General features: G+C 27.8%; 1 protein-coding gene across 1 annotated transcript in view; it reads left to right on the top strand.

Annotated features, from left to right (window-relative positions):
- Nucleotides 1–9,339: 9,339 nt before the first annotated feature.
- Nucleotides 9,340–22,491, top strand: part of LOC122269374 (uncharacterized) — a 32,627-nt gene continuing 19,475 nt past the window's right edge. Inside the window, exon 1 of the mRNA XM_071187261.2 lies at nucleotides 9,340–9,515. The gene's annotated coding sequence lies outside the window, so the exon portion shown is untranslated. The remainder of the gene's footprint in view (nucleotides 9,516–22,491) is intronic.

The raw sequence follows: 22,491 nt of genomic DNA, 5'->3' as shown, positions 1-22,491 counted from the left end.
TCAAATAAAAAAACATCTGCGACTTTGAAACAAGAAAAGAATTTGTTTTGCTCCGTAAATCTTTCTAAATTTTATTCTAAACTATCCTTTGAAATTCTCAAAAGTTCTTTGAATTACAAAGAAGGCGAAAAAGTTTTTACACTTGTAAGAACACATTGACTAATACAGTTCTTAGAAATTCAAACAGTATTCAGTTGAATTATATCCTCACTGGAGGCGTGTTTCAAATAATAGGATTGGAATGGGTATTTTTCATTTGTTAGAAATGCTCGTGAATAATTTGTCCAGTAATTTTGATAGATAAGGCAAATACAGGAATAAAAGTGACCTCAGGTATAAGATATAATTTATATAAAAGAAATATTTCCTAAATAAATATTTATTAAATATTCTGAAGCAAAAACATCAGATAGACCTTTGCAAAATAATTAAAAAATTTTGCACCTTAAATAAGCACTTGATTTCATTTGGTTAATTAAGTAATTATTAATCAATTACAACCACTTTTCTAATTCTGAACTGCCTTAAGCGATATTTCTATTATCATTTAAATAAATGCAATATGGAGTAAGAACAGGATTATTCAAATTGCACATGTTTTAAAAAACCAAATTATCGAAATTATGTGGTCCACTATTGATAGATTATGTGGATCCACTATTGATAGATTATATGATGAATTATGTGGTCCACTATTGAACTCTTGGAAACTTTTTTATTCTGTTGCATAAGGTTTGTTAACCGATCTAAAATACTTTGATATAGCTGATTTCAAATGTGCAATCGGTTTATCTCGCCGAGCTACAGATTCTTAATGATATTTTTAGTCTATTTTTTGTCGAAATGAACATGCTTAAAAATGATATATATATACATAATATAGGGCAGCGTATAAATTGCACCCAACTTCTAGGAGAGTTAGAGTACATCATCAGAATTAAAATTGCATAGAAACCAATCCCCAGAAATGTCGTTATACGCAGCTAGTGGCACCTCCTTATTATGAACTGTTTCTGAGTGAGCTTCTAAACAGGCCATTTTAAGGAAGTGTTCCTAGATGCCTACAGTGACATTCTTATGCAGTTTTAATCCTGCTAATTTGTCCTAACACTCCTAGAAGTTTGTCGCAATATTAACGTGGCCTTCTAATATATATAATGCTTTTAAACTTGCACATTTCGACAAAAAATATAATGCTTTTAAGGAGCTTTTTGAATGAACTACTATCATTTTTTCGTACTTTACCAATATTTTAGTATTTTAAAATTCGTTTGTGTTCTATTTTGTCTTAAAATGCATTCGCTTTGTTTTATTTCTGCTATTTCGAAAGTAAAATTAATCATCGACAAAATCCATTAAGTCTAAAGGATCCAATGAAAATTCCTCTTAATCCAATGAAAAATCTTTTTTCGTGAGGTCAAAACCTTTCGTTATTTCCAACTTATAATAAATGTTAAGAAAAGTAAATGACGCCTAAAATGAAATTCTCCGGCCGTGAAGTAAATCATGTCTCAATTTCGCAATTTTCCCAACTTAGTCAATAATTGAAATCCTGCAATGTCTTGAAATCTAATAGAAAATGGAGGGAGGGTCACAAGTTGATCCCCGGTTGGGATAGAAGTGTGTTTCTGATGCCTCTTGACACGTGTCTGTACATGGTTTAATAGATTTCTAACTCCAGCGTTGACTTCCGATAACTTGATCCACAAGTGTAAATGCAACATTTGAAAGCTTAGAGGAAGTTAATTCTTTCATTTACTTCTTAACGTTAATTTTATCTTTACAATAGTTTAAGCTAAACCTTAATCGAATAAAACTATTTTTTTACCTACTTTTTTTCTTATTACACATATTTTTATTAATTTTTCTTCTCCTTTAAAAGGTAAAAGTTATGCAGAAATAAGCATAACATATTCACTTACATTTAAAAATTAAATTATTACGTGATTTAATCATTTTCCCAATAAATAAAAATCATTTATATAATCGATAATCTTTTTATTTCACAACCTTATTTTGAGTGCGGAATAAAATCTATTTTTAAAGATTCCCTTTATATCAGCCTGGCACATTAACACAGAATTTTGTAAACCGTTAAATGGTTACTAAATATTTTGATTTTATTAAAATTCTTTGTTATTTTTTGCACTTTTTTTCCGCCAAGACATTTGAAAGAGTAATGCTAGGAAAAGAAGACTTGGCAATAAATTAAAGCAATTAATAGCCAATACATGGATTCCTTAACTTTCCTTGGTAAAAACTATTCTAACGTATACATGTCGCTTGCATTTTTGATTTCTTGATGGACGAAGGTGTTCTGTGGGGCATGCCCCTGCAGCCACATCCGAACAATTACAAGATTTATTATTTAGTAATTCAAATATATTACAAATATGAAGATTAATTTTTATTTTGATGGAGCTCTATATTTATAAAAAATAAGTATTTTTATTATTTATAAAATTTAATTCCGTATTAAAGAAGTTTATGGTAATTAATCCAATTGCGTCACTATATCACAGTCGAATGCAATAGCGAAAAATTGGAAATAAATTATTAAAATCTTCAACTCAAATTCCTTGATAATGTATTCCTTGATTCCTTGATGGAATTTTGAATATGGATGAAATATTCGGCATTTTTTAGAGATATATTTTTTAAATTAAATAATGGACATAGTTTAAGATGGGTCTTTAAAAAATTAATATCATAATCTTTTCAATCAACATGAGCTTGAGGAAGATTTTGAGTGAGGTTTTGATGTAAGCCGGAAACTAATCGATTGCGGATTTCAAGCAAGAATTAAATCTGGATCAAAAAGATATTCTTTTCAAAAGACGCTTTAAAATGACTCAAAAACTCATGAAAGAAGATTTTTTCTTGTTTAACATACACTTAGAAAAGTATAAGTAGCGTTTCTCCAAATCCCTACCATATGTTGCTGTTTAAAAGCATTAAAAAGCTAAATATAATACGCTGTTTTACTGCGTTAACTGATATTTGAAAACTTACTGTTAAAAGCAAAAAGAAGGAGATAAAAAAATATCAATGTTTCATAAAAGCAATCAATAGTTTATCAAACGACATTTACGTTTGGAAAAATCAACTGTGTCATGTAAATAGTTTTCACAACAAAGACATTTTTTTTTATTTTAAGCTTCATTTTCCTTGAGGTTTACGCTGACTTACAAAATAACAAAAGTAATTCTTGTGCCTATATAATAACTATTGCCTACATATAACTATTATAATCTGCATCTTATATAACTGCCTACATATAACTATCATAATCCACAGCTCAATAAGAAGGTTTTAAAATATAGATCAAGCGGAGCATGCATTGCAAGCGGAGCATGACATTTTGAGTAACTGCTATTGTTTTTGTAAAATATTTCCACAACCGGCTTTCATCTTTTTTCTAAATTTATATCTCGTTGAAAAACTTATAATTACTTATTTTGCAATTCTTGAAAGTTTTACCTATTTTTTTAATATTAAGGTAACAGGGTAAGTCATGTCATCTAATATTGAGGAAAATAGTATGGGACTACGCTTGTTCATAAACTTAATTTATCATGCGATTCTGTTCCATAGATCACTGACAGACATTTTCATGTATTAAGCTTTTCTATCTTGAAATCTTACATTTTATTTGCACATAAAGTAGCATAAAATTAAATAAACGACATCTTTTTTGGAAATTAATAGGTAGTTAAATCACGATCCCAAATAGGAACTCAGTTCAATTAGTACAATTTATTGAAAAATAAAATATAATACTATATTATGTCAATTTATAAAGGAACATTATAGACTGATTCAGTTTATTTGATGTTTAAATATTGAAATTATCAATATGTAAAAAAGGCACTTTTGGCGATTGAAACTGTTTGTTTCTATAATCTTTTTGTTTATATTTCTGTGCAATTCTTAGCCCCTATGTCTAAAAAAATAGAACTTTATTAATTTATGTCCATATTCAGCACAGAATCTATACACTCGTTTTAAAAGTTAATTTTCGAAATTGATTCCTTTTGACATTACAGTTCCTCAAAAGTTTAAAAACATGATTGTTTCCGCAGATATTTCTAAATGTTTTACGGACAGACGAGGCTCACTTTACGCTGAGTGGAAGTGTTTACACCTGCAATTATATGGACAAACAAAAATCCACACAGTATCGTAGAAAAACAGCTTCACGACGCAAAGATGACAGTATGGTGCTGTTTAACAGCATTATTCATCATGTATATTATTTCCTTTGAGAAACTGCATGGTGACACATTTTAAACAGTTTCTGTCTCAGGTAAACGATATGAAGCGCTATTAAAAAATAAAAGTCATTCCTCATTTGCATGAAAAGCAAGCACTTCATTCAATAATATTTATGAAGGATAAAGAGCCTCTGCACATACTCTTCTGAGGTCGATTTTCGGAGACAACCCTGTCCTCAGTCACTGTTTTCCACATGAATGGCCCCCATGGTCTCCAGATGTTACACCTTGTCACTTCCGGCTACAGGTCTACGAGTATATAGAGATCAGTCAACGTTTCTGCTTAAGTTAAAAGAGGCGATACACCACTATGCTTCAGGTATACCCTCTGAAATACTATTTAACGCTGTGCAGGGTGTCTTCCATCGTCTTATGGCTGTAATTCTCAATGATGGGAAACACATTGAATAGCTATAGTGTTAGAACATTTTATTGTTTAAAATAAATTGTAATATAATTTTATAAGTCCATTAATTCAACTGCAACGACATCTTTTAGTCAAGAATGAAACTGACATGAATATATATTTTTTCATTGTTGAGAAAAATCCCCCGTATTTCTGCACATTTCAGAGCGAACCACATAGTTTTATTGTAAATAGTTTAAAAATTATACGGTTTTAAAAGGTAAGCAAACTTTTAAATCACCTGGTATATTTTCTTTAAACCGTACGTAATTTTTGCTTCTTACGTGCCTCATGTACGAAATTCCATATATTCTTACGAAACGAAACTAAAAAACATCCCTAGAAATTTCTAAAGCTCTGTTTAATGCATGTTTTCATGTAAAGAAAAAGGCAGAACGTGCAGAACAACAATCCTTAAGAAAAATTTTTATGTGTATAAAAATATGTATAAGCGAAACTTGTATTGTTGGAAAAAAAAGATTTACATGTGCTATCAGCGTCATGGAACATTTAATCTCCATCAAGTGAAACTGAGCTTTCACGGCTTTTGATCGATTTTAACTGTCCCTATTTAATTATCTTTATCATAACACGCCCACTTAACTCTGCCAATTTCCCTCCCACAAGGCTCTATATTAGCCATAAGTGCTTTAGAAAATGATGATGGAATAAAGCAGTTTCTCTAGATATTTGTCATCAGTATATCCATCAATTATGAGTATAAATGCCAAAACAGTGTTAAATACTAGTTCATATATCTTGAACTTATATAGAATTAACATAACCGTAACTAATCTTTGTACAATATAAACTTCAAAACAACTGAGAGAACACTGCTCAATTTAGTTTTTGTCTTTCGTTTAATAAGTGGTTACGAATCCCAATTCATTTGATAATTAAAGAGAGAAAAATACTCGTGCTCTTTTATCATTGTTTTTAATTTTGAATTTGTTTTAAACTAAAAATTGTTTCAATCTTTCACGTACTTATTTTAACTAAAAATTAGTAATTATATGTAACTGATTACATGCTTAAAAAGATGTTAGCCTATTAGTAAAATATAATCTAAATATTGTCTAGAAAAATATTAGAAAAAAAGAAAAATGTAGCTTACAAATAATGAAACCTAGAAAATAATATAGCATAATTACGCTATTCTGAGAAAAAAAAAGTGTGCTAAAAACTAACAGAACTATTAGTATTTATGGCTCTATGGGAAAACCAAAAAGTTCGGTAATTTTTAGCGAAGTATTTTGGTAAATTTAGCAATAAATTTAGGTTTTATGATATGTGATAATACTTAGTAGTAAAACTCGGTAATTTTAATACGATACCTTAGAGGTTAGCATAAAAACCATTTATTAGGTAAAAGTAACTTTTCAGTTTTATAATTTTTACTAAATGAGTGATAATAAGAAATATAATTTTGAAAATCAAAATTTCTGATAAACCGCTACTATGATATAATGATATAAATGCCGTATAGTTTTGCTTTTATTACTTGAATTACATTGTTTTTTTAACCCGAAATGTCATTACCATACTGTATGGTAATTTTTCTAGAATTTTTTTCTACATGTAGGAAAAAAATCTATAGGACAATAAATCGCAAAGTCAGAAAGGGAATCTTATTTTATTTTTTAACACTTCTCCTCCTTAGTAAATATGAAGCCTAAATATACGTAAACTAAACACCGCTTCGAGTATGCAACTCGCACCTGGTCAAAATACACTCTATCCCAAAAATATAGGGACCAGCACTAATTTCAAAATATAAGCAAAATGTTCCAAAAATATAGGAATAACTAAATGTCCCAAAAATAAAGGAAGTAGACAAGCAAAGCTTTGATTGGCTACTTACTACCCACTTCTCGGTAGTCATAAATGTAACTCTTATTACCACGCATTCAATAAAAAACACAAAACTGAAAAGTAAATTTTACCGAATAAATGGTTTATATGCAAATGTATCATGGCAAATGTATCATGGTTCTAATATATCATGGTAAGACTACCAAATTGTATCACATATTTAAAGCAATATTTTATTGTTAATTTTATCAAATCCCCTATCAAAGCGCTTCGGTAAAAATTACTGAGCTTTTTGGTATTTTTCTCATGAAACCTTAAAGCATGGCATAAAAACCATTTATTTGGTTAAATTTACGTTTCAGTTTTGAATTTTTTGCTAAATTTCAGGTGAACCATTACCATATGAACGGAAAAATTATGAAATGATTAATTTAAATACCATATATTTTTGTTTTATTAACCAGAATTATTGGTTTTTTGCCATTAATGTCATTACCATACGATAAGTTAATTTTACTTGAATTCTCCTTGCATATATCAGTGCTTTAAGCATCCTATATACGGAAATCAGACTCCGAATTTTCCATATTTTCTGAATAAAAGCAATTATTTAAAAACAATATTTGTTTGCCCAGAAAATAAAAAAATGCTGAATATGAGCTTACTGTGCTTATAAAACTAATCGGATTAATTTCCTACAGACATTTTCCTACGCATATTATCTATAAATACAGATAAGTCATAGTTGTAAAGAAGTAAGTAAGAAATTACTGTTAGTAAAGAAACTTTCATTAAATGAGTATTAGACTCTAATAATACTTAATACGTTTCATTTATTGAGTTCTTAGCTTCTTTGAGTATATTGTGGTTAAGAAATTTCGATTTACAGCCTGTTGCAGATAGATAAAAGATCGAGCTACTGACATATAGCTCAGTTTTATGTTTGATAGTCTGCGACCTTGAATCATCCTAAATATCATATGCTTATTTGGGATTGTGATCAGCATTGTTATTTCTTTTAATATCAAAGATTAAAAAGTATTATTTTTTTCACAAAGTATAAAAAAAAATGGAAAGTTTTTTTAGTATGGAATATTACTAGTATAATGAGAAAATTTTGTTAGAATAAAATGGCAATATTTTCAAAATTTCTGTTATTTTGTATTATAACTTTTGGGCCCATGGAGAGTATTTTTGTGTTATTTATGTTTTTCTTTATTTTTTTTTTCCTTTTTCGAAGCTAATAAAGTTAAGAACATCGCAAAACTTTAAGAACCCTGAAAAAATCTGTTTTAAGGTTTCTCAATCGCTTTTAAGCGAGGCATATATTTGAATATCATCAATCAAAGGTATCTCCGAGCAAAGCTTTCACAGCAATTTATCTATTAATTACGTGAGTATCAACGCCAGTATAAGAAGGAAAATCAATATTTGTAGAAATACTTGCGTTCAACTTACATTCTTTTTAGTAGTTCTCTAATGTCTTTTATTCAAAATTAATTAAAGAAGGTGAATGAATAATTTAAATTCGCCACTTACTTAATATATATATATAATTAATTAAATATAGTCTTCTTAGAACAGTCAGTTATTTTTTCGATTTTTATTAGAATAATTACCAACATTACTTTTAATAAACTAAACAATGACCCTTTTAGAACAGAAGTAACTGTATATAAAAAATCATTTTCTTTCTTAATGTAGTTTTTTAATGCACTGTCGGAAATTTCTCGGAAAAAATGGTTAAATAACTATTTATTCAGATGCCATTTTATCATGTTCAAACGAAACAGTCAAATCAACAGTCAACAACCATAAATCAGCTGGTATTCACACTGATAACTGTGAGAAAAACAGTTTATTAACTGAACCATTTACTTACTAAAATCCATTATTAACCATTTATTAACTTAACCGCTTATTAACTAAATTTTATCGTCCCAACTAGGCGCACCTCATGAAGCCATTTTTGTTCCTTATAGCTGAGTGCATGTTATAGCCGAGAGGGCTAATCTGTCAATCTCATGGCCGACAAAACTGGGGTTTGAGTCCCAGCATTGACACCACAATATTTCAACCATTCCTTTTAACACGTGAAAAATTTCCACTGTTTTGCTCTCCCTAATTTGTGACCCTGGACTAATAAAATACGATACTATCAAACGCGCATAGATGGCAGCACTATAAAACTGCTTAACTCAAAAAAGTCTATTATTTTCCATCTTTTACGATAGATAAAAGATGAAAATAAACTGATTAAACCACATTATGCGGTTAATTTGATAAACACAATTCACCCATAACATAGCTCCAAAGTCCAGTTAACTTTCTTTTTTACAGTTTTGAAACCGTAATAGTTATAAATAGTTTCAGAATCGTAAAGGTTAAAAATGTTCTTTAGCGTAATTCTTATTTATAATTGGATGGGGTGACTGCTGCCGATTATTTTATCGTAATTTAAGAATGAAAACTCCAACTGTGTATGTTATGATCTAAAAATTAACATTTCTTCAAACTTCCATTAAATAAGTTAGCATTTTTACTTTTATAGTCAAGCATAAAGGATTTAATATTTACTTCAAAGACATAATAAACTTATTGATAGAAGCAGAACAAATCGATTATATTGATTCAACATTTGCAGAAAATGAAATAAATTGAAAGCCGATAGTTTTTCTCCTTAAAGCTAGTAATAAATCAACTTATTTTTGCGACCACTTCAATTCTTATATATGAATCATATAGGAAAGAATTAGCATTAATAGAAAGTTTCTTTCTATAAAATATTTTAGTGTTTTAAACAAATCTGGTTTCTAAGTAAAATACTTATATTTGGGCTTCAGTATTGACTGATTTTCTTACCCAGCAGGATATGCAGAATAAATCTGCTGAACCACTGAGAAATATTGCTTTCTACGCAGAATTATGTCCTAAAGTCATTATTCTGATAAAAGATGGATATTACTTTGCCTGTTCTTTCTGATATAAGTCTGAAAACTACTTCCAAACTGAATGTTATAACAGTAAGATCACATTTATAAAGTTTCAACGTGATCTTTTATCATTCGTTATTTATAGAAATATGTCTCATAAATTAAACCATTTTCAGTAGTTTTGTACACTCAGTTTACGTTTAATTTAAATAATCATACTACATTAAGTAAAATTACTGATTTATTTCATTAAACTCATCATTTATATCATTATTTTACCAAAGAGTATCATTAATTCTTAAAATTCCCTTGAATACTGTAATTATCTTCAAAATAAGGCTTATACTTAGACGGATATTTACGCAAAAAAGTTAGAGTAATATTCATCTATATACAAATATTTCATCTTTTAAAAGATCAAATCTCAACTGCAGAAGAAATATATGAAATAATAGGTTTGAACTACTTGGAAGTACAAAAAGAGAAGAGAATAATCTTTTGTGATGAAGGTTTTGCAAGATGTATTCAGAATGTTTTTAACAACTCTTTACGAAATAGGAAATAATGAATAGTCGATATAATAATCTATTCTAATCTAATCTAATAATCTAATCTTAATTTTAAACCTAATTCAGATGTTTTAACCTTTGATGAATTAAATAATAAATTTTATATTCAAGCATCAAAAATTATTTTAAGTAAATAAATTTTAAGTAAACGGATAGCAACGCAATGTGAAAAAATTTTAATAAATGACCCAAATTTTCGAATTCGGTCATGATTAAGCAAATGGAACAACGTATTCTTAATTTTTTACCCCTCTTACTTAAATGAGTCTGCTTTCATTGGAAATTTGTTTATAAAGAAAAAGTAAATATTACAGTGAGAAAAATGCATGGTCCCAACTGCAAGGACATGGTAAAATTTAACATGCGAAAGCCAAAAATCTCGGTAATTTCTTATAATAATTAGTACTTTGATAATTATTTTGGTAAAATTAACCATAAAATATAATTTTAAATATGAGGTAGAATTTGATGGTTTTATCATGACAACTTAGAGCATGGTATAAAAACCATTTATCCGGTTAAATTTACCTTTCCGTTTTATGTTCTTTTACCAATTGTGTGGTAATAAGAACTACAATTTTGAAAATCAGAATTTCCGACCAACCGTTACCATATGAACTGGAAATTTTCAACTGAATGGTCTAAATACCATATATTGTGGGTTTATTAACCAGAATTGTGTGTTTCTTTTCATCAGAAGATAACCATATAGTATAATCAATTTACCAGAATTTTCTCCGTGTATTTTCTTGTAATATCGTAAAACTATCCTAATTATCATAGCATTATTAAATTGTCATAATATCGTTCGTTAAATTATCATAATTATAAAATTATCATACTTTTCTTAGTATCATTAACATATCATAATTATTATCAGTTTCATAATTTAAGTTATCATTTTCATTAACTAATATGCATATCATTAATGCATACACTGTTAAAACTGTGGCGTAATATCTCTCTGATGAACTTTATGGTGAACAGCTTCGAAAATTATGTGATTGACCACTTTATTTCAAACTAGTATAAAATAAAGCGTTCTTATACACTTAAAGCGATGTAGTAAAATCTAAACACTGATAATGAGAAATGCTTACACGAAGATCATGCATTTAAACCCTTTATGAATGAGTTATAACTTTTGAAAACACCAATTTTGGCATAATTTCATTTAGACATAGTTAGACGACTAACTGTAGATTGTTTACAATCACGCACAAGCTCATGCAAATTTGTTGTGGTCTGAAATTCAGCTACGGAACAAATTCTACTGTATTTACAGAAACAAAAGTTGTCTCGTCTCTTACATTGTTGTTTGTTTTAAAATGCTCCTATCATAAATTTGACTCATCATATTTTTTTTTGTTTTCTTCGGAGCAATTTATACAAAAAGTTCGAATGTATTATTATGAATTTCCTTTGATTTATTCAAAAAGTAGATTTTCCACAGCACATTTTATTTTATACGTTAAAGTGAACTATCATTTTTTAATACATATTATTCATTTCATAAAATATGTATTAACAATGGGAATAAATTAGCTTTTTAATTTTTATTTATTTCTATGATGTTTATATTTAAAATTTCGCTTTGAAAATAATAATAATTCTCCATTCAGTTAATTTAATAAATTCCTTTATTTTTCGAAGTTAAAAATATATTACACGATTTTTTTCATCATTTTTCATATTTCAATAACCGAATTGTTCTTAGATTCGTCTACTATTTACATGTACTATCTCAGCTATCTCTTTACTTTTTATGTTGGTTTTTTTTAATCTTCTCACTATAATATTTTAGCTCCTGCAATTTAGATAAACAAATAAAATTTACAGTAGTTTACATAAATTTACATCCACTTTAACTAATACAAAATACATTTTCAATGTTATATTGCCATTTATTTCTGTGAATCACGAGAAGTTAAATAACGTGATATAAGTTTATGTTTACGATCAAAGTGCATGAACTTACACAAAAATATCAGTCCTCAAGCAATAGTACTCGGGGGGTGGCCATTATTTTTATTTAGTTTAAAAATTTATACCAGTATAATATCAATTTTATTCCGTGCTTATATCAATAGTTACAAATTTTAAAAATCGTTCTTTCACGTTTGTATCCTTCGAAAACATAAAGTAAAATATAACTTAAACATTTTTTTAATTGTAATTAAAATTTAAATGAAAGAATATCAAAATTTAATTCAATTCTTAACTTGTTCAGCGAAACAGTTAAGTATTTAAAAGTAATAACAATATTTTAAATATGAAACTTAACTCAACAACTATTCCATTTTGGCATGAGCGAACTTTCGATGAGCTTTCTCACGTACTTAATCTGGTGCTGAAAAATGAATAAAAAAAAATAAAACATATTGCTTTCAGTACAGGTAGAATTCTTACATGTTTTTTAACACACCGCGAAAAACGTGATTCCTTTACAAAAATGTATCAATCGATTTTTTAAACTTTTCAAGTTCTATTCTTTAATATAAAAAAGATGTCTGCAATCATTACTCAACTCAAATATTTGGCCAATGTAAGACAAAAATAGTTGTTAAATTGTATTAATTTGCAACATTAAAAAATAACTTTAAGCATCACCAGCTATAAAATTATATTTTTTCAGTTTAAAATATTTGTATATAAACACAGATAGTTCATATGTATTAGCTTTTTAAAAATCATTAAAAATAATACATATATATATATATATATATATATATATATATATATATATATATATATATATATATACAGTGGTGGCCAAAAGTGTGGACACTTTTTGAGAGTTTCATGTTTTTCAAATTTGTGTGCTTGTAGAATATATTAATTTTCACTTAAATATGAACGTTTACATATCAAATTGAAGGTAATTTAATGTAGAATTTATTAATAAATACAGTATTACAATATCTGTATTACAAAAAAAGTAATGCAATTAATAGTAAGGTCTATCTTAGTTTTGCATTTTTTTAAAGGGATACTTACGCAATCAATACTTAATAGGATAACCCTTAATTTTTAAGACAGCTTCACTGCGTCTTTTCATCGAGTGAACGAGTATTTGGAGTTCATCTTTCGTAATCACATGGTGCCAAGAATCAATTATAGCTTCAATAAGTTGTCGTTTATTGGATGGACGTTTTTTTCGTTCAAGAATTTTCAAACGTCGCCACAAATTTTCAATTGGATTGAGATCAGGGCTGTTTCCTGGCCATGGTAATATATAAATGCCTTTATTTTGAAACCATGCTTTGCATCCTTTTGCTGTGTGGCATGGAGCTGAATCCTGCTGAAAAATAAATGGTGCGTTGTTGGAGAAGAGATCCCTGACGGAAGGTATCAATTTTGGTTTCAGGGCAGTTTCGATCTATTTTTTTCACCAAAGCGACTATGTGATTGTTGACATTCACCAGATTTTGGTCATTCACAGTAACATATATATATATATATATATATATATATATATATATATATATATATATATATATATATATATATATATATATATATATATATATATATATATATATATATATATATATATATATATATAAACACAAATTAATATGAAAAAAAAGAATAAAATAAAAACTAAATTGAAGAGAAACAAGAATGGGAAAAGCATTAGTCGTTATCAAGACACATCTATTGCTATAGATGCGATATTTCTGAATAAAGAATAATTATCCTAAGATAAAAATTATTCTTTATATGTGTCGATATCGCAAAAAACATATTGTTGAAAAATTATGAAATAAAAGTAAAAAGTAATCAAACCTACCGGCGTGTAGCAAAATGCGGTTTTAGGTTTAAAAGTATAATAATTAAACAGTTAGTGAAATTAGCGAAAAGGTAAATATTTGAAGGGTGCTTACAGCTTGAATCGAATTAAATAAATAAAAATATTTATTTGATCGAAGTAGAAAAACTTTTAAGTAAGTAAAATATTAGTGCTGCCATCTATGAGAAGAATTAGTAAAAATTCGGAAATTAATTTATTAAAACCCAAAAATGGAGGAAAGAGAATTAAATTAATTAAAAAAGAAGAAAAAAAAGAAGAAAAAAATTTTACGGATTCAATAAAAAAAATCAAAAATCATTCATTTCCATCCCATCATTTATAGGGTAACTTATTTAAAAGTCATAGCCTGCGTATCATACGGATAGAAATCCGTTTATGGACTTTAACCTTCATTCATACATCCTTACATAATTTTATAGAATAAAAAAAATCATTCATTTCCATCTCATCATTCATAGGGTAACTTATTTAAAAGTCAGAGCCTGCACATCATACGGATAGAAAGCCGTTTACAGACTTTATCCTTCATTCATACATCCTTACATATTTTTATAGAATGAAAAAAATCATTCATTTCCATCTCATCATTCATAGGGTAACTTATTTAAAAGTCAGAGCCTGCACATCATACGGATAGAAAGCCGTTTACAGACTTTATCCTTCACTCATACATCCTTACATAATTTTATAGATAACACATTTCTATCATTCATAGGGTGACTTATTTAAAAGTCAGAGCCTGCACATATGGATAGAAAGCCGTTTATAGGCTTTATCCTTCATTCAACAGAATGTTCTTTAATAGTACCTAGAAGGGTTATTGTTAATAAATAAAAACTAAATTATAAAAGTAAAATAAAATAGAGGAGAGCGGTCTATAATGATGATTAATAAAAATATTCTTTCATAAGCTGATTTGGATTCAAAAATCATTCTTTTGTTGTTTGAAAATTTACTTCTTCATGTGTATAAAGAATAAGAAAAAATACAAAGGATTCGTTTCGATTTGTTTTAACAGATTGACCCCTCTTGCTCAATTTAATTACGTGATAATTAAAAAAAAGGAAAGACTGTTGAGACAAATAAATTAGTAGACCATGTTTTTGTGATGAACTATGAAATTATAAAATGGATAATGAAAAGTGTATTAAAGATAATTCCTACACTGAGACAAGTCAATAAAGATAATTCCTACACTGAGACAAGTCAATAAAGATAATTCCTACACTGAGAAAAAAGTATGGTCAAAACTACCAGGTTATTGTAAAATTTACCGTGTTTCTGGCTCTATGGGAACACCGAAAATCTCGGTAACGCTTGCTGAAGTGGTTTGATAATCATTTTGGTAAAATTAACGAAAAAATATGGTTTCATAATGTGTTATAAAGTTTTCTAAATGTGGTAAAGTTTTTTCAATTTTATCATGGTACTTTAGAACATAGTATAAATCCCATTTATTCTGTTAAATTTTATTTTCAGTTTCATAAATTTCACTAAATGCTTGATAATAAGAGCCATAATTTTTAAAATTATAACTTCCGGGAAACCATTACTATATTAATGGAAAAATTACTAAATGAATGGTTTAAATATCGTAAATTTTGTTTTTATTAACCAGAATTATGTTTTTTTAACAGAAATGTCATTACTATAGAGTACGGTAATTTTGCCACAATCTTTTTTCCGCAGTAATCGTTATATAATGCTACAGAAATATGCACAAATATTTACTATGCTTTGTTTTGATATTGAAAATTTACTTGCAATATCTGACTATAAGGTTAAGACTAACAGTAACCGACCCACCCTCGAAGGAGTTTGCGGATAAAGGTTTCACCCGTTGTCACGTGAACTAAACACTACGAAACTACAGAGAAGTAAAATCAAAGCAAAAAAGATTGATACTCATAGGAAATATCCCAAAATCGAAAAGAGGATAAAAATAAAACAGATTAAAGATTAGAAGTGCTTGAAACTTCTAAGTGAATAAAATTAACCAACAATAAAAGTGTCAAAATGCAGGTAAAAACATATAAAAGTAAGGTCAGGTAAAACATCAAATAGTAAAAATATGAAAAATCACATTAATTACATATAAGACTAAAATAAGATTAATAGAATAATTAAAATAGTCGACTATAAGTCCAAATGTCCACCTTTCAAGGCTAAGTGCCTCTAAGGTTAAAAATGTTCTAAGGTAAACCTAAGTTTCTCTAAAACGGATTAACACTCAAAGATGACACCAGGTAAGACAGAAGGTGCTGAAGTTCACCAAGATCAAGATTTAATTTCGAATGCCCTATATGTAATGAAGATGTTAGTTCAAGGGAAGAACAAAGTCAGGGAAACAATTGCAACAATTGCATGTTTCCCCTTTGATTTAGCATCATTAATAAAATAAAATCGATTACAAACTTTCAAAGCCTCCTCTGTTTCCCTGCTGACCCTAAAGCCAAATTGTTGATCATGCAGTATATGTTAACTTTCAAGGTGATAGACAAGTCTTCAGGTTAGTAGTTGGTCAAGAACCTTCCCCCAGGTTGGTAGAAGTGAAATTGGCCTATATGCCTCGGGTTTCTTTAGATTGGTCTTTGGCTTATTAATTAGGGTGACAATCGCTGCTTTCCATATTTTAGGAAATACACCTAATCTGTGTATCTAAGTGACTATAAGGTTAAGAACAGAAGGGAAATTTTATCCATTCAAAGTGAGTTGTTATTCATAATATTTATGATATAATAAAAACTATCGCTCTTAAAATGTGTAATTGGAAGGTTTTAATTTTTGAAGCACTATAACTGAGTTGACAAAAAATTATTTCCGCAATATAGCAGGTCAATGAGCAACTCTTTCAAACGCTAAGCATATATAAACTTGTTTAATACTACATGATATTTAATTACAGGATGATCTCTGTTTACTTATTGGTTGAAACTTGACTATAAACGAGTATACATTTTATTGTTCTTTTGTGCGGACGATACAGTAAATTAAAAATAAGTACAAAATGCTATAAAAAAGCATCTGTTGTGGCGTGAAAAAGTCTCTATCCAATGTATCAAAAATGTAAATATTTTTCTCCACAAATATACAAGTTTTTATAAAAAGTGAATAAATAAAAATAAAGTTTCATTCCTTTGATATATGAGGTCATTTGAAAGGCAATGAGACGTATTCTATAATGTTTATATTCTGTGCACCCAATATATTTTGTCAATTCGATTTCACTACAGCATTAAAATTATTAAAATAAATCGCTGTTTCAAAATCCCATTTGTGCATTGAGAAATGCCAAATCCATTCTTTTGCATAAACATTTCCCAAAAGTAATTTCATTGGCAAACTCATATCGATTGTGTACTTTTACCACACCATTCATATACTGGGCCATTTTGTTTTGTATTTGCTCTATGCTAGTTTATTCTCAAATAAAATTTAAAATATTTTACACACTTAATTGAAATTCAATTCATTTGCTTTGTTATGCAGCTAAATGCATATTAAAATTAATCACGTCCTTGTTTGTTGAAAGTGTCTTCTTTATTTCTTGCAGAAACTTTTTGCCTTTTAGCCGAATAAAATTAGGCGTTGTTAGTATCTAAAAATACAATACTGTTTTAAAATATTTTGCTCAGAAGTTTTAAAAACTTCTTTATGGATCTAACATTGATATACAACTCCATTTATATTTCAATAACGACCAAAATCCCCTGATCTCACTAAATCCTATCTATTTCTACATGAGAATCGAAAGTATTAATTGATGAAGGATTTAAAATGGTTAGTGTGGAATTTCGAGTGACCAAAGATTGAAACATAAAGTATCATCGGGCATAAAATTGAACAAATTCCCTTTATCACTTTAACAATGCAATACTCTTCAATATATGTTTAAAGATTAGTGAACCAGATAGAAGATTGTTCTTTTGTATATTTTCTTCCCTTTAATTCAGTCTCTTACTTTAGTTTTTGTGTTTCATAAATTATGTTCTTACTCAATTATTAGTTCATTAATAAACAAACGAATAACAAATTTTTAGAGCAGTCTAATATATGGAGGGATATATATGTTATTTCTAACTCGCATCGTGTATCAAATTATACTTCTTTTGCTTTTAGTTTAGATTAAAAAAAAAACATAATTTTCAGTTCTTCAGTTTTTTACTATCTATTTTAAACAAAGAGTTACAATTTTATTATAATTATAAAATTGTTACGAAATCCTAAATTTTAATATTATAAAATTCATAAAATATTAACAGAAAGCAATTTGTATTCTTAATAAATTTGTATCATTTAGAGTATTTTATTTGTAATATAAATAAAATAAAACTACCACTTATTATGAGAAACGAGACACAATAAATAAAATTAACATAAGAAACATTTCATGCAAAGCATTAACTTCTTAAACAAAACTCATTTGATATTGCTAACTTTTCATAGAAATGTCATTGATCAAAATTAACTTGTATTTTTTCTAGAACCGTGTTAAATGATCCATAATTTGCTCAGAAATTTCGTTTACACTTCATAAATTGTGTGACGAATCGCGATATCAATTACTCTTTACGTCGCTCTTCGAAGATATGGCACAAAGCGATAAAAAGAAGTCTAGCAAACTTCCAAAGCTTAAATTTCTAAGATATACTTAAATAGTCTGAAATTTATCATTTATTAATCGAAAACTTTAATTTGTAAATTAGAACACATTACCAAATCGTTGTCATATATCCAAAAAAAAATTTTTTTTACTGTTATTTTATACAATTATACAAATTATTGGTATTCTTAGTGAATAATTCTTTAAACTTAGTTATTTAATAAATTGAATTATACGTATTTTATAGATTGAATTATTCGATAAATTAAATTATTCATTAAATTAAAGCAATATTTCAATTAATAGAATAAAAATACAAAAAAATAGGTGATTGAACAGTTTGGCATCATAACTAGTTAAAATTCAAATTGGAAATTTTATGAAAGGAAGAGAAAATTCCTTCCTTGAATCGAATTAATTTGTTCTTAATACATACTTACGCTTAAAGACATCCTTTGGGAAAATAATTATTCACTTTAAATATATGTTATTTTTGCATTTGAAGACAGTATAATTCATCCATAAATAATAATTCATATGAAAATATATATAAATATGCAATTGCTATATCGGTACAAGTCAGAATTGTTTTTTTTTCTTTATTTTCGTTATTCTTCCAAATTGTGAAACATGGGAAAATATTATGTTCGCATTCACTAAAATAAATTATTCCAAGTATAAGGCAATAATTAAAAAAAATTTGAAATTTAAATGATTTTACATAAAAAAAAAAACATTTGTCAGAATCTTTTGCAAAGCAATATTTTTTAAACTTTCTTCTTAAATTAATAGAAAGTATAAATGCCTTTCTGGCTAATAAATAATTTGTAATAAATGGTTTAGATAGTATAAATTAACTATTTATTGCGCTTAAATGCTTCCTTTTTTTTCTATGATATATCAGAATTTTTTTCAGAATAGAATAGATTTTCAGTGAATTGCAATTTTATTTTGAAGGTAAGATTTAACGCATTCTTTTTAAAAGTTGTAAACACATGTTTTTTAAAATAATAATCTTAATCTTCCTAATTGTTCTTATTGTTCTTTAATGACTATCCTTAAAATAAATTTTTATTATCCTTGCCAACAAAGAGATGCCTCAAATTAATATTTACGCAAGGAAAAGGAACAAAAGGCTTTAGAAACCGCACTAATCACCTAGAAAAAGAAGCGGGGCTGAAGGCATCAAAAACTATTTGATAGCTAAAGGAAACAGAGAGGACCTGAAAGACGAATATTAAGCACGTTACAAATTTCGTCATGCAATCAAACTGGTTTTGAATTTTTCGTTTCGGATTCACTAATAGTGATTTGTTAGATTTCGATACTATTTTTATTTTCTTCTAAATATTAATTTGTTGCACCTAATGTGTATACTTTTATGCTACATTTTTAGGAACAATTCCAAAAAGTATATGCTAAAAACAGTAATTATCGAATACTATATATATCTGTGGTTAAAGTTTAAACATAAGGCAACCAACCTGATTAATTTTCTAGAAGCAAACAAAGAAATCCTGAAGTAATTATCATAAAATAGGACAAAATTATGCAATTATGCCCCAACAACTACTAAGCTTGTCCTAAAAAATTTCTAATCAAAATGCCCTAACTAATATAAAAATAAAAATCTATGTTTGTTTCTTTTTTTTTTTTTTTTTTTTCAATTTTTATGTTAACTTTTTTTTTTTTAATTTCGCATTTGATTTTCTTTTTTGTTGTTGTTTTTTCTCTTTCTTCTTTCCTTTTTCTATCTGTCTTATCTTCAAACTTTAACCCCATAACGATCGGTTAATTTTCAAGAAAACGGTCATAAAAGTGGCTATTTTGCCAAATACACGTATATGATTAGTGCTGACATCTAGTTTAAAATAAACTAACTATCTACCATTACCTTAAAAATATCCTGGTACTGCCATCTGGTGTGTAAAATAAGAAATAAAATGTTTTGCGGGCTAAAGAAATTAATTAGTTTTATTCTTAATGGCTTGTTACTACTGAACACTCCAGCCCGGAAATTTCACGGGAGCGAGAAATCGAGGGCAAAACCTCACCCCGTAATTTTCACTGGAGCGAGAAAGAAAAGGTTAACCATTAGCCGATAAATGATCCCTAGGACATAAACGTGGGGTTAAATGTTGGTGTGTGTAGAAAATATTAAATAGAAATATTAGTATATGTGTGGAAAAAGTATGTGAGTAGAAAATGTTAGATAATTGGCATTTGTTGGGTTCTTTTTCTAAATAATTTTACCTGGCAAACTAAAAGACTAAAATTCAGATTATCTACGAGCTTTAAGCAATTAAAACATAACATTACATGCATTCGAGCCTCAGTGGTGACCTAAATTACATGGTCAGTGCGAGCTAGCATGTCTGTGATGTAGGAGCGGCTTTTGCTAACCATAATACTAACCACATCGTCTCAATCATGTTATTGGTGACCAAATTATTGGTTTTTATCCTCCATGCTCCTGCCTTGGTGAAATACTTTTTATGAAAAAGAATTATGTTTAAAAGTTCATCTTCTTGCGAAATTAAATTTATTGCTTACTCTATTTTCCTTCTTAAAGACCAAATACATTCTCAGTATGTTTTATTATATTGTACTTTTATTTGAGCTTTGTGTATTTATTTTCAGGAGCTAATAAAAGCAGGCGAATTCTGCTTATTTGCCTGCGTGCTTTTCATCACTTTCAAGCAATTTAGCATGATTAATCCAAGAGAATATCCTTACTCATTTTGGATTCTCCTGCTTGCCTTGTGTCTCATTGCATATCAATATGTTTATCTGATAACACTTTCCATCTAATAGTATCATACTCCCATACACTTTATCATATCACCTGATTTTAACGCTCCCAAAAAGATTCCAAAATAAAACACTATTAAATACTCTTTAAGCAGTAAAATTTGACTCAAGCAAGGTACCTAGCATAAAAATAATCAAATGAAATTTTAACTATTGGTATTTTAATCAAGTGAATAAATCATTACACATCAGTCTCATTGCTTTTTAAATATTTAAAAAGATTTTAACATTGATTGTCAAATTTAAAAATCATATTTTAATAAGAATCTGTTTACAAAATTGTTTTTCTCTTTAAAAAAAAATCACTTTCATTATGGGAGAATTTCTTAAAAGTCTTTTAATTTTTTTACTGAAAACAGTTTCCCGAATTCTTAGAAAAGTGATTATATGGTAGTGACTTTTCCATTCATATCGGATTTTTATTAAAAATTAATATTTTTACCAACTTCAAGAACAGTTAGCAGATAAAATACTTTGATATATGCTACTAACTACATACACACGACGTTTCAAATCTGTGAAATCCTAAAGAAAAAGAATATCAAGAGGTGAGAATAATTTATTAACTTCCAATTCTTTAGCAAATACAATGTTTTAGAAACTTTTTTTCCTAATTTTACTTAGCTTTTTGAAAAAACAATTGCTAATTCTCTTGCAACATCATGAAATTAATTAAATATACTATTCTTGTTATTTTAAATTTTTTAAGCTGAAGTAATGTCATTGTCTTACTTATTTACTTTGTTTCAATAACGTACGCTGTTGGAATTTTCATTCTAAAATTACGGTAAAATAACCGGTTGCAGCCTGTTTATCCAATTAGTTGTAAAGTTTATGGCAACAAATATTTTTTACCTTTGCGGTTATGAAACAGTTAACGGTTTTATTATATTATTTTATTCATAAATAGCATGAATACTTTCTTAAGTATTTTGCTGTGTTTTTTTAAAAAAATAGAGATGTATTTGCGATGTTTTACAATTACCAAAGAAAGTACTTCTAGTTTGAACTATTTTATTATCCTTTTAACTTACAATAGGGTGCAAATTGCAAATTGTCTTGGAATGTGCTAAGTTGAAACCCGGTGCTATTGTATTTTAAATATTATTAATGATGTTAGAGACATGTAAATTTGCTTTTTTTTAAAAAAAAAAACTAAAAATTTTATTTATTAGACGTGAAAGCTTTCTATATTTTAACCATTTTTCTAGGTTTTGAAAAAAGAATATTTATTTTACATTGATCTTTATATCAGAAGACTTTAAATTG

The sequence above is a fragment of the Parasteatoda tepidariorum genome, chromosome 11 (assembly GCF_982258835.1).
Source record: "Parasteatoda tepidariorum strain Cologne lab strain chromosome 11, Ptep-v5.0, whole genome shotgun sequence".
In the NCBI taxonomy this organism is placed as follows: domain Eukaryota; kingdom Metazoa; phylum Arthropoda; class Arachnida; order Araneae; family Theridiidae; genus Parasteatoda; species Parasteatoda tepidariorum.
Note: the sequence above shows the minus strand (reverse complement) of the source record. Positions and strands in the feature narration are given on the sequence as shown.